Source organism: Cyprinus carpio, chromosome B6 (genome assembly GCF_018340385.1).
Source record: "Cyprinus carpio isolate SPL01 chromosome B6, ASM1834038v1, whole genome shotgun sequence".
Taxonomy (NCBI): domain Eukaryota; kingdom Metazoa; phylum Chordata; class Actinopteri; order Cypriniformes; family Cyprinidae; genus Cyprinus; species Cyprinus carpio.
The window spans coordinates 2779478-2792493 of record NC_056602.1 but is presented as its reverse complement, the minus strand read 5'-3'; the positions used below and the strand labels follow the sequence as shown (position 1 = coordinate 2792493).

Genomic DNA, 13016 nt, shown 5'->3' with positions numbered 1-13016 from the left:
GTGACTCAGTGGTGCTCTCTGCCGGTAGGGATTAGTAAGATTGCGGATCGAACACTTCCGGTGGCTTCACTGCCTGCTGGCAGTTTAGAACGCGATGAGCGATCCAGTCATATATAGATCAGTGGTCCAGGGACTTTTTTTCTTTTTTGCCATACATTGTTCGTAGAGCTCATTAATTGTAGCGGTGCCTCAGGTGTTGAAATAGATTTGTTATACATTATACAGGTTCACACGTAGGCCTACTCAGTCTGCAGTGTGTATACAGTATGTGTATGCGGTGCAGAAGCAGCAGCGAGAGCGCATTAATGTAACGCGAAAGCACATTGAATTAATGCGCGAGCGCGAATCTGTCCGCAATCACGCAGATTTCCTTTGCTCTGTCACAAAACCAGACGCACGTGCTCAGATACACGCTGCTCTCGTCCGGAGAAAGTGCGCGCACTTAAAACGTGTCTTCTCTCACTTAAACTGCGTCCTGTGCAGTCACAACTCTCTCTATGCTCATGTGCTAGATATGAATTCTTTTCGCACGTTTTTATTTCTAGCCTTTTACCGCGTGCAGTGTGAACACTCTGATCCGTTAACATGGGCTCGGAAAAAAGGCGCATCACATCTATCATCGCGCTAGAAGGCGTTGCATTCTGATTAGATCGGATGGCATACTGCGGGAGGTCAGGGCCGCGGAAAATCGTGCTATAAAAGCGATTTAGAAATCGCACACGCTCAAATCGTGATTTTATGACAATTTCTATCGCACAGCCCTAGAATGAACTGGCAATGAACAGAAAATAACTCGGGCTTATTTAATTGTATATATGAAATGATGTTATTATGTTATGACTTAATTTTTTTTTTTTTACATATATTAACATTATTATTATTTCTTTTAATAGTAATTGGCGGCCCACCTGCAATACCACCGCGACCCACTAGGGGGCCACGGCCCACAGGTTGAAAACCACTGGTATAGAGGATGTGTTTAAAAACAACAAAATACTAAACTTTTACTGAAATTAAAATGAAAAATATAAAAACTAATTCAAAATATTAATAAAAACTACTATAATATCTCAAAGACACTAAAATAACACTGGTGCGTTGCAGCTTATTTTAATATCTTCCTTGCATGGGTCTGTAATGGCAGTAAAACTCAATTCGATGTGTGTATTGCTCATTCATGTATGCTCAGTGTGTGTAAGTGATTTTATGTGGTTTGAGATGAAATGTTGCTATATTAACAGGCTCTACAGATACTCTATCCTCATATCCTGTTAGCTGAAGCACAGAAGCGTGTGTTTGCAGGAGAACGATTACTGCGTCACCGTCAGAGATGCTGCTCGGTTAATGCTGCATGTTTACTGAGAGAGCAATAGAAGTGATGGATGTGTTCAGCGTGCAGGAACAGCCCCCTTCCCCTCACCAGATCATATTTACATTAGTAATATAAAATTCCCACTGTACCCAAAACAAAAATACACCAACATACACTCACTTTAAGATAAAAAAACGTCTGACATCGTTCACACGAATATCAAAAAAAACATCTTTTACCGAATAACTTCTGTAGATCACAAACAGAGACGTTTGTAGTGAATAGCGCCTTCAGTTTGACCCGTTCTTCACAGAAAGCTGTGTACTGTTCAGAAGTTTGTGCTCGGTGAGATTTTTAAAAACGTTTTTAATCGAAGACTCTTCTGCTCACCAAGGCTGCATTTATTTGATTAAACATACAGGAAAAACACTAAAAATGTGAAATATTATTACAGTTTAAAATAGCTGTTTTCCATGTGAATATCTGTTAAAATGTAATTTATTTCTGTGATTTTCAGCATCATTACTCCAGTCTTCAGGTTCACGTGATCCTTCAGAAATCATTCTAATATTCTGATTTAATGCTCGAGAAACATTTCTGATTATTATCAATGTTGAAAACCGCTGTACTGCTTCATATTTTTGTGCAAACCATGAAACATTTTATTTTTCAGGATTCAAGATGAATAGAAAGTACAAAAGAACAGCATTTATTTGAAAAAAAAAAAAAATCAATTTCTAACATTAGAAAATAAAAAATCCAACTTTTGAACAGTTGTGCTGGAAAGCAACATTTTCATGCGTATTCTGCTGATTATCTTCAAAGTGAATCTACTTAAAGATCCCTTTAACTTTAATGCTTTTTTTGCTAAATGTTCTCTCATTCTCGTCTCTGCTTGTAAAAGTCAAGAGTGCTAATTGATTCGTTAGCACAGAGTTTGAATGTATCACAATGATTAATAATGGAAATACTTTGACATTTCATGGAGAGCCGGTGCTTTCCGATGACCTTTGTGAAGACTCTGAGATCAGCTGCAGTCAGTGTGTGAAGCGAGGTGTGTTTGTAAGTGGATTGTGTGTGACTGGAGCAGTAAGCCTGTATGAATGCGTCTGTCTTCGCTGTGTGATTCAGTGAGTGTCTAATGTATCTAATCCTCTTGTACTCGTGCGATGCAGGGATGGAAGCGCTCTCATCCGCTCGTGAGAGACGCAGACAGATGATTTTATTCACAGTGATTGTTGTCCTGACGCTCTGATGGCATTACTGTAATGATGTCTGTTTTCTCACATGATGAAAGCGTTTGGTCTGGTGTTCTGGGATATTAATGAGATGTTAATGGTCTTGCTGTGGCTTGTGTTTTGCCATACCCTCATTAACTCATTTAGTCAGTCCCTGCTGTACGAGAGCGTCCCGGTGAGCGAGGGCAGTCCGGTGCTGCGGGACACACTCTTCAGCCCAGACCTGCAGTTCATCTACACACTCACCGACAGACAGGTGAGCACACGGACTTCACACGCTTCACAGCACTGGCTTTAATCACAAATGATCTGGACAGGATGATTTTCAATACGGTATTCTAATAAAGCAATAAGCTTTATTAGCGGAGTGCCTAAAACCCCCTTAGCTGTTATAAATTCACTGTAAACAATGGCTTCATGGGGTTTATTGCTTTTATAAAACTGCTCTTCCACATACATAGTAAGGTTTCACAAAATAAAACCGAACAGTATTCTTCCACCAAACAATGTAGTTCCTCAGAATCAGCTGTGGTTGCAACAAAGTGGTTGCCGAGCAACACACAAAGGTGTATGTTTGTAGAGTCATTTACAACAGCTTTGAACATGGCTCAGCCAATCAGAATCAAGGACCGGAACTCTCAGTTTTATAATTGATGGCAAGATGTTCTTAATCTCAAATTAAAAATAATGGATAAATTGCTTCCAGAATAAAAAAAAATCCTGATAATTTACTCATAATTTACCTCTTGTCATCCAAGACGTGCTTGTCTTTCTTTCCTTCTTCAGTCGCAAAGCAATTAAGTTTTTTCTTTGCTGTAATCAGTCAACTATGTTAGTAGTTAACATAAAGCATTGTTTAATATTTAATAGTTGATGTAAGTTTCAACTTTTACAAATATATTATTTAAATCTAAATTGACATTTAGTCATTTAGTAGAAGCTTTTATACAGAGTTACTTTCAAATGAAGACAATAGAAGCAATCAAACCATCAAAAGAGCAATAATATGTAAGTGTTGTGACAAATCTCAGTTAATCTAATCGAGGTGGTTTTTTTATAACAAATAAAAAGAATGAAAAGAAGATGGAACCGAAAAAGAATAGAGAACACTAGTGTTAGACTAGAGGGTCATTTTTTAATAATAAATAAAAAGCAAACAAGTAGAATAGAGAAAGCTAGTGTTAGAGGGTAATTAAAAAAAAAAAAAAAAAAAAATATATATATATATTATTTAATGGACCTGAACAAATAAGAACTGACAGTGAACTTATTTTTATGAGCAAATGTCATCAAAGATTATTAGATACTCCTAACCTGTGTCTTTCTCATTGTTAGGTAATGCATTAACTGATGTTAAATACCTTATTATAAAGTGCTCTGGTGTTGTTTTGATGTTGTATGGAAACCAGTGGGAGTCAGCTTGTCTAACACTTAGTCACCAAAAGGCTCAGCCTTTCCAAACACATTGCACTGTTGTACATTCATGACACTACATCAAGAAAAAGTCACAAAATTTCAAGAAGTGTCTGTCAAAGTGAGCTGAACACAGGCGGAGGGTTAAACAGCAGAGCGGTTCTGTGTTTGCAGGGACTTTCTGTTGTGCAGTGAGACAGAAGCTGCTATCTTACATTGAAACATGTTCTCTCATTATCATTCGTTTGATGTAGTTTCAGTTTTAGTGTAATTATGATATAATCATGCATTGCAGGTTTCAATCATGATGTTTATCAGATCATGAGGTGATTGTAATACCAGCTCAATTGTTTGACACGCGAATCAGTCACCGATGAGTGTGTGTTATAGAGTTATTTTAGTCTCTCACACACACGTAGGACATATACAGTGAGAGATCAATGAGATGATGTACATTACAGTGTCATCTGATCTGATTATTGATGTGTTAGTGTATTAACACACACACACACACACACACCTCTGTAATGAGACTCCATCGATCTGCTGTTAAACATTCACTCCTAAATCCAGATAAAACATCACGGCTGGACACATAATCAATAATAATTATCACAAACTCATTATATTATATGAAGTGTGATGTTTGATGTTGATATGCTTTGGTGAAATATATAATCATGTTGCTGTGCTCTTAATGTTCTATGTTTGTCTCACATTCTTTGAAATTACTCTAAATTCTCATTGGTTAATCATGTGAGTTTGGGGCGGGGCTATCAGTTCAACTGACCAATGAGAGACGGAGGGTGTGTTTGAGATGCTAAACTAATTTCTGCACTTCTGTTAGGTGATGCTAGTAAAGCAGAAATATCACACTGCCACTTTAAAGGACTTTTTTTTTTTTTTTTAATGATTTTGACATTTTATGTCTGCATTTGAGACGAGAGTGAGAAATATAATGGTGTCTCCCATAAGAATATGCCTGCAAAATACAAGTCGTCGTTCTTTGTTCCCTGTCTCTTTGTGTTCTGTCAGTTTCTATTTTTCCAGTTCCTTCACTTTTCTTCGCAGGATAATGAAAACGGCTGGCTGAGAGTCTGATACAAAACTCTTCAAAAGCCCAACCCCCATTTAAAACCCCTACACAATAATACACCATCCACACCAAACCAGACAATAAACAAATCAGGAAGACACTCAAACCCTTACCACTCTCGCCTCGGCCCCGGGCGAACCATCACGCCATAGGATGCTCTCCAGATGAAACCAGATGATAGACGCATCTGGATGATACTCGAGCGGATATCAAACTCGAAACTCCCTCCTCAACTACACACAAAAACAACCTGTCGCCATGGCGATGACATCACCATTAACATGTGACCGCCCACTTTTACACATGTGACCCTGCAACAAAAAAACACACAATAATCAACAATTTAAAATAAAAATTAAAACAACACAACAACAAAAAAACCAATCCATCCATTGATGTATGGTTTGTTAGGACAGGAAATATTTGGCTGAAGTACAACTGTAAATCTGCAATCTCATAATACTGAGAAAATCGCCTTTAAAGTTGTCCAAATTAAGTTCTTAGCAATGCATATTACTAATCAAAAATTAAGTTTTGATATATTGACGGTAAGAAATTTACAAAATATCTTCATGGAGCATGAGTTTTACTTAATATCCTAATTATTTTTGGCATAAAAGAAAAATCTATAATTTTGACCCATACAATGTATTGTTGTCTATTGCTGGAAATATACCTGTGCTACTTATGACTGCTTTTGTGCTCCAGGGTCACATATCAGAATCTATTCAAACAGCAGCTTGAAATATGCATGTGTGTAGTGGTTAGCAAATCCGATCAGAGTCATTTGCATATGGATGTCTTAAAGGTGCAGTAGCAAAAGACCTTGACTGACATTATAAATGAGGAATGAAATAAAAGATAAAAGTGTAAAATGTGGGCTCTTAAATGGATGATTTGCCTTGAATAAAAGAGTTGTGGTTTAATAATAGAGGAGCTGTGAAGGAGGTTATCACATGGACGCACAGGAGTGTGTGTGTTTAAGCTCATGTGTTTTAAAGTCTTAACCTTTTTGTTTTGTCTAATCGAATCATTGATCATCTGGAGAAAAGTTAATCCCATAATCCTTCATATCAGCAGCGAGTGAATCATCCAGTCTTACTGCAATTAAGAACTTCAGCTCTGTGTGTGTGTGTGTGGTTCAGTATTGATCGTGTGTGTGTGTGTGTAGAGGCTGTATTAAAAGCCTCTTGATTGGTTGAGATGTTTTTACTAAAACACATTGACAGTAATGGAAGAGAGAGAGAAAGTTTTCTCTCATTTGTGCATTAGGGCCGTTTACACAGCACACGTTCTTCTAGTATGTACACGTGCTTTAGCTTTCACACTGGATCAATGTTCGTTTAAATGGACCAATTAAACCAATAAAAAAGAAAGAAAGATCAAAATTACAGTAAAGGCAGTAATACTGTGAAACATTATTTACAATGTTGAAAACAGATGTGCTTCTGAATATTTTGGTGGATACTGATACATTTTATTTTTTAGGATTCACAGATTAATAGAAAGTTCAAAAGAACAGCATTTATTTGAAATATAATTTTTTTTGTAGCATTATAAACGTCTTTACTGTCACTTTTGATCATTTTAATGTATCCTTGATGAATAAGGGTTTAAAAAAAGCTTAAGCTGTTGAAAGGAAGTTTCCAAAAACATATTATGTTTTGTATGTTTTATGATGAAAACCTTTGACTGTGAAAGTTTGTGTTTTTACTCCACCACAATCATTTCACACATCACCTGATAACTGAGTCTGTTTTGTCTAAGATCTAGAGGCTGATGTAGAGATCACCCGTGTGTGTGTGTGTGTGTGTGTGTGTGTGTGTGTGTGTGTGTGTGTGTGTTCATGTTACACACGCATCATCACCGTGTCACATATTTGATTGACGTTTGATGCCTGAGGCTCTGAGTTTTTCCCTCATCTCTCAGAATATGTGTGTGTTTTGACTCGCACTATTATCAGGTGTTGTTTGTGTGTGTGTGTGTGTGTGTGTGTGTGTGTCATTTATCTTGAATTCATTTGCATCTGTTTTGGCTGCAGGCTGCAGTTTAACGCTGAATATCAGATGAACGGCGCTTTCAGCTGCTCACGAGCGTGTGTGTGTGTGTGTGTGTTACTTGATGGGTTTCACCATATATTAAAATGACAAATTAATATTGAACTTGCGTCAGAGGTGTTGCCTTTATTGCATGTTCATTTTCTTTGTTCTTTTATGCTGTATATTTTCACACACACTGACAGGCTGCATATGATCAACTTGTTTCACAGAGCAGCTCCTGTGCCCTAAACACACACACACACACACACCTGACCCCGTCATCCTCACCATCTGTTCTTCCTCTCTGCTCGTCTTCCTCCCTCCATCACTGTTACTCACTCTGTAAAGTGATCGTCCCCAGTGAATGACCACTCACACCTGACTGTATGTCAAGTCATGTTTATTTGTATAGCGCTTTTTTCACGGTACAAATCGTTGCAAAGCAACTTTACAGAAAATTAAGTTCCTACAATATATTTAGTAGTAGCTTATCAGACGATGAATACATTAGCAGACGATGAACACTATTAACAGCAATTGTTATATATTGCAATTAAATTTATAGCAAAATATGGTAGTTCTGTATGTTGTTTCAGGGTTAGCATCATCTGAGGTCCTCTGAAGGGTTGGCATCATCTCTTCTCAGGTGTTCTGGATCCAGACTGAAGCTTGTGTAAATCCTAGTTATGCAAAAACAGAGAAACAAATAGAGACATAATTAGCGTAGCTGCTGTTCCAATCAAGCAAAATTTATTTGTTTAACCCACGCTAAAGAATAGTAATGTGCATTTGATCAGATATAACTGCAGTACAAGATTATGAGATGCATTACTTGAATGCTTGGCCAAAGAGATGTGGTTTTTAATCTAGATTTAAACAGAGAGAGTGTGTCTGAACCACGAACATTATCAGGAAGGTTATTCCAGAGTTTGGGAGCCAAATGCGAAAAAGCTCTACCTCCTTTAGTGGACTTTGCTATCCTAGGAACTATCAGAAGTCCAGAGTCTTATGACCTTAGGGAGCGTGATGGGTTGTAGCGTGATAGAAGACTAGTTAGGTGTGCAGGAGCTAAACCATTAATGGTCTTGTAGGTAAGTAATAATATTTTGTAACTGATACGGAACTTAATAGGTAGCCAGTGCAGAGACTGTAGTATTGGGGTAATATGATCATATTTTCTTGACCTGGTAAGGACTCTAGCCGCTGCATTTTGGACTACCTGTAGCTTGTTTATTGAGGATGCAGGACAACCACCTAGCAGTGCATTACAATAGTCCAGTCTAGAGGTCATGAATGCATGAACTAGCTTTTCTGCATCAGGAACAGGTAACATGTTTTGTAGCTTGGAAATGTTTCTAAAATGGAAGAATGTTGTTTTTGTAACATGGGAGATATGATTTTCAAAATACAAGTTACTTTCTAATATAACACCCAGATTTTTGACAGTAGAGGAAGTAACAGTACATCCGTCTAATTGCAAATTGTATCTCTGTCTTATCCGAATTTAATAGGAGAAAATTATTGGTCATCCAATCTTTTACATGTTTAACACACTCTGTTAGCTTACAAAAACCAAAAATTTCACCTGGTCTTGTTGAGATATATAGTTGAGTATCATCAGCATAACAGTGGAAACTAATCCTGTAATTTTTAATAATATTACCAAGGGGCAACATGTATATTGAAAATAGCAGAGGACCTAGGACAGATCCTTGTGGCACTCCATATTTTACTGGTGATAAATGAGATGTCTCCCCATTTAAATAAACAAAGTGGTAGCGATCGGACAGGTAGGATCTAAACCATCTTAAAGCCTGCCCTTGGATACCTGTATAGTTTTGTAATCTATCTATGAGTATGTCGTGATCTATGGTGTCGAACGCAGCACTAAGATCAAGTAAAACTAGCAATGAGATGCAGCCTTGTCTGACGCAAGAAGCAAGTCATTTGTAATTTTAACAAGTGCAGTTTCTGTGCTATGATGGGTCCTGAAACCCGACTGAAATTCTTCATAGAGATCATTTTTTTTGCAGGAAGGAGCACAATTGAGCAGACACAACTTTTTCAAAAAATTTTGACATAAAGGGAAGATTTGAAATGGGTCTGTAATTTGCCAGTTCACTAGGATCTAGTTGTGGTTTCTTAATAAGAGGCTTAATAACCGCCAGCTTGAATGGTTTTGGGACGTGACCTAAAGATACACGACGAGTTAATAATTATTGAGAAGCGGTTTTTACTGCTACAGGTAACAATTCTTTCAGTAATTTAGTGGGTACAGGATCTAATAAACATGTTGTTGGTTTAGATGCAGTGATAAGTTTATTTAGCTCTTCCTGTCCTATAGTTGTAAAGCCCTGCAGTTTATTTTTAGGTGCGAAGAATGAAGCTGAAGTATTAGACGCTGTAGAATCTACATTTGCTATTGTATTTCTGATGTTATCTATTTTATTAGTGAAGAAATTCATAAAGACATTACTATTAAACTGTGAGGGAATATTTAGATCGGGTGGCGTCTGGTTATTTGTTAATCTAGCCACTGTGCTAAATAAAAACCTTGGATTGTTTTATTTTCTATGAGTTTGCAGATATGCTCAGCCCTGGCAGCTTTTAGAGCCTGTCTATAGCTGGACATACTGTTTCCATTTGTTGTATATGTGTGTGCGTGTTGTTAGGCTGAATTTATAGGCTGGTATTTCCCATCATGCATTCTGAGTTTATATTTGACTTCAGATGTAATTTTATACAGTTATTATTATTATCATCTGATGAACTGAAGAACCTTGTCTTTGCCAGTTGTTTTTCTCTCACACTTAAATTCATACATACCTTCATTTGTTAAATTTCTTTTCATTAAATTTTTTATGCTTTTGCATATTATTTTATACTTCCATTCATCCTCTTTCTTTTTCATACTTTTTCATGTTTTTGTACTTTAATTTTTTTATTCATTATTTTACTCCTTTTTCCTCTTTTTTTGTTCTTTTCTATATAATTAATCTACAAACATTTTGTTCACACATTCCTCTTTATGCTTTTTCCACTTTGTACTTCCATTCTCTTTTTCCTTTTGTTGTTCCATTTAATTTTGTTTTCGTTCATACATTTTTGTACTTTCATAATTTAGTTTTTTTCACACTCTTTCACTATTTCAGTATTTTACTTCATTTTCATTCAGTTGTTTTTTTAATTGTTATATTTTCATGGTTTAATCTTTCTTTGTTTCACTCGTTCTTTACTGTTTTTTTCTGTTCTTGTGTCCTTCCTCCTTTCCTTCCTTCCATCTCTCCTCTGCTTCCTCTTCCTCCACACACACACACACACACACACACACACACACACACACACACACACACACACTGATGTTATTCTGTTTTCAGCTGGAGGGTTTCAGGGTTCCTGTCAATCAAAGCAACTATCAAATTGTTAACCATCAGATTAGCACATCATGTTACAATCCAAATCCACACACACAAAATCCAAACACACACACACACACACACACACACACACACACACACACACACACACACACAAACACACACACAGCAGCAAGCATGTTTTTCACACTCCAGCGCTTGTCTCTGGCTTGCAGCGTCTCTTGATTTGGCCACAGATGTGTTGTATGACTGCAATGTTTCTCAGATTGACTGTGTGTGTGTGTGTGTGTGTGTTTGTGCAGGTGACGCGTGTGCCGGTGGAGCGCTGCTCTCAGTACAGCAGCTGCTCTGAATGTCTGAGCTCCAGAGACCCTCACTGCGGCTGGTGTGTCCTTCATAACATGTAAGCAAACACACACACACACACACACACACACACACACACACACACACACACACACACACACACACGTACAGATATCTTTATAACATTTCTTTTAACCAGACTGAACTTTGGATATAATTTGACAGATGTGAATAAGTTGAATATAAGCCTGCTGTATCATATTTGATACACAAATTTCTAAGGCCTCTAAATGATCAGCATGATTAAAACTTTACAGTTCAACCTGTTGCACACAGTCCTCTCCATGTCTTCTGTCGTCTGAGTGATATTTTATACTTAAGCAAGTTAAATGCACTACAGTCCTCCTTCAGCTGGTGCTTCATGTCTATTTGCTTATATTATTTATTTATATCATTTTATGTAATTATCTGTTCTCATTGATTTACATTACAAGCATCCGAATTTCATCATATAAATATCAGCATCTGCACCGAAATGCACATTTTTTCTCAGTTTGAGTCCCTCCATATTCTCACCATATCTTCCTACTGTATATGAGCCTGATGGCCAGATGTGATGCTAAAAAAAATAATAATAAAAGTAATAATAATAATTAAATGAGCAAATAAATAAATACAATTATTTGAAGTTTAATAAACTCTTCCATTAAAAAAAAAATAATAATAGAACAAATTTAACTATTACATGTGTCCGGCTTTACAGGGTTAAATGTCTTGATTTGTCACTCTGGGCTTGTTTTCTGGGCGTCTGTGTGTTTGCATGAGGTTTACCACCATCTACCGTGTGTTTTCACATCAGTTCATCAAACGCTTCCTCAGGCTACAGAATAAAGACGTTGTAGAAATATTCATTATGATTCACATAAATGTCATTGAGGCTTCTCTGATCTCACTCACGGGAGAAACATTAGAACTGAACTGTGCTTAAAAAATAATTAAAAGCCAGAAAAGACTCCCATCATCCTCTCTTCTGCAATAACCGTCACGTTCAGTTATAGTCCCTGAAGATTGAGATGTCAGCTTTATCTTGAGACGTCTGCGTTGGCCTTCAGGGATCGGTGAAGTCTGTGTTCATGTCTGAGCGCTCAGCAAACACCAGCATCAGCGTCTCAGCTGTGGAAAACTATTATGTTCCTCGAAACCTTCTGGCAAACATTAGCAGCAAATAGTCCTGTGCCACAAGTTTACCACAATTTTACCCACAAAGCAGCAGTTTTGCAAGCAGTTTAAATGGTTTTCCCATGTTACATCTACAGTAAATGCCAGAGGAGCGCAAAAGTCAGCTTCCAGATGTAAAAAACCCTTTTATTTTCTCCATAGTGAGAGAATTATTTGAACAATAACATAAACTGTAAGGCTGAACATTATATCTATCATGTCGAGAACTCGTGTGTTTGCACCAAACGTATGAAGTTAATGACCAAACGTATCATTTTAAAAGTTCACAGTGTTGCTGCAGATGAAATATAATGCGGATAACATTAAATAAATATTTTTTCAACAGGTTAGACATTGATATTGAAATTTAGTTGCAAAAAAGTGTTGTCATAATACAGTATAACAGGTTTAATAACTGTTTTCTTATAACAAAAATAACTGAACATTTAAATACAATAAAGCAATGCAAAAAAACGTATAACGTTAATAATTTTACACAGATTAAAGTGCAAAAGAACTATAAAGACCAATAGGTTTAACTTTACGGTAAGACCTCATTAGTTAACCTTAGTTAATGCATTAACATTCACAATTAGCTACAGAAGTTATTAATCTATTTTTATAAAATACAAGTCTTCCTTCATGTTAGCTCATTAAATACTACTGTTGCAAATTTTGATTTTAACAACGTGTTATTAAATATTGGAATTACCTAAGATTAATGAATGTTTAGCAGAGTTTAGAGCTGAAACAACTAATCGATTTAATCGATTAAAATCGATTATTAAAATAGTTGTCAACTAATTTAGTAATCGATTCGTTGCTAAATAATTTTTATTTACCGTAAGCGGCTCATTTCGTGCATATTTTAAATCTGCGGTGACCAAAGTGTGGCAGTAATGAGCCACCGGAGGTTTTACTCAGCCAGTACAGCAGGAGAAGCAGCGAATGCTAGCTGGCCTCGTTTTATGTCACGTGCTTCCCGCACAGCGTCTCTGAAGCATTCAGCGTGATGGG

The 13016-nt window shown here is 36.8% G+C and overlaps 1 pseudogene; it reads left to right on the top strand.

Annotated features, from left to right (window-relative positions):
• Positions 1-2263: 2263 nt before the first annotated feature.
• Positions 2264-13016, top strand: part of LOC109101661 — a 70297-nt pseudogene continuing 59544 nt past the window's right edge.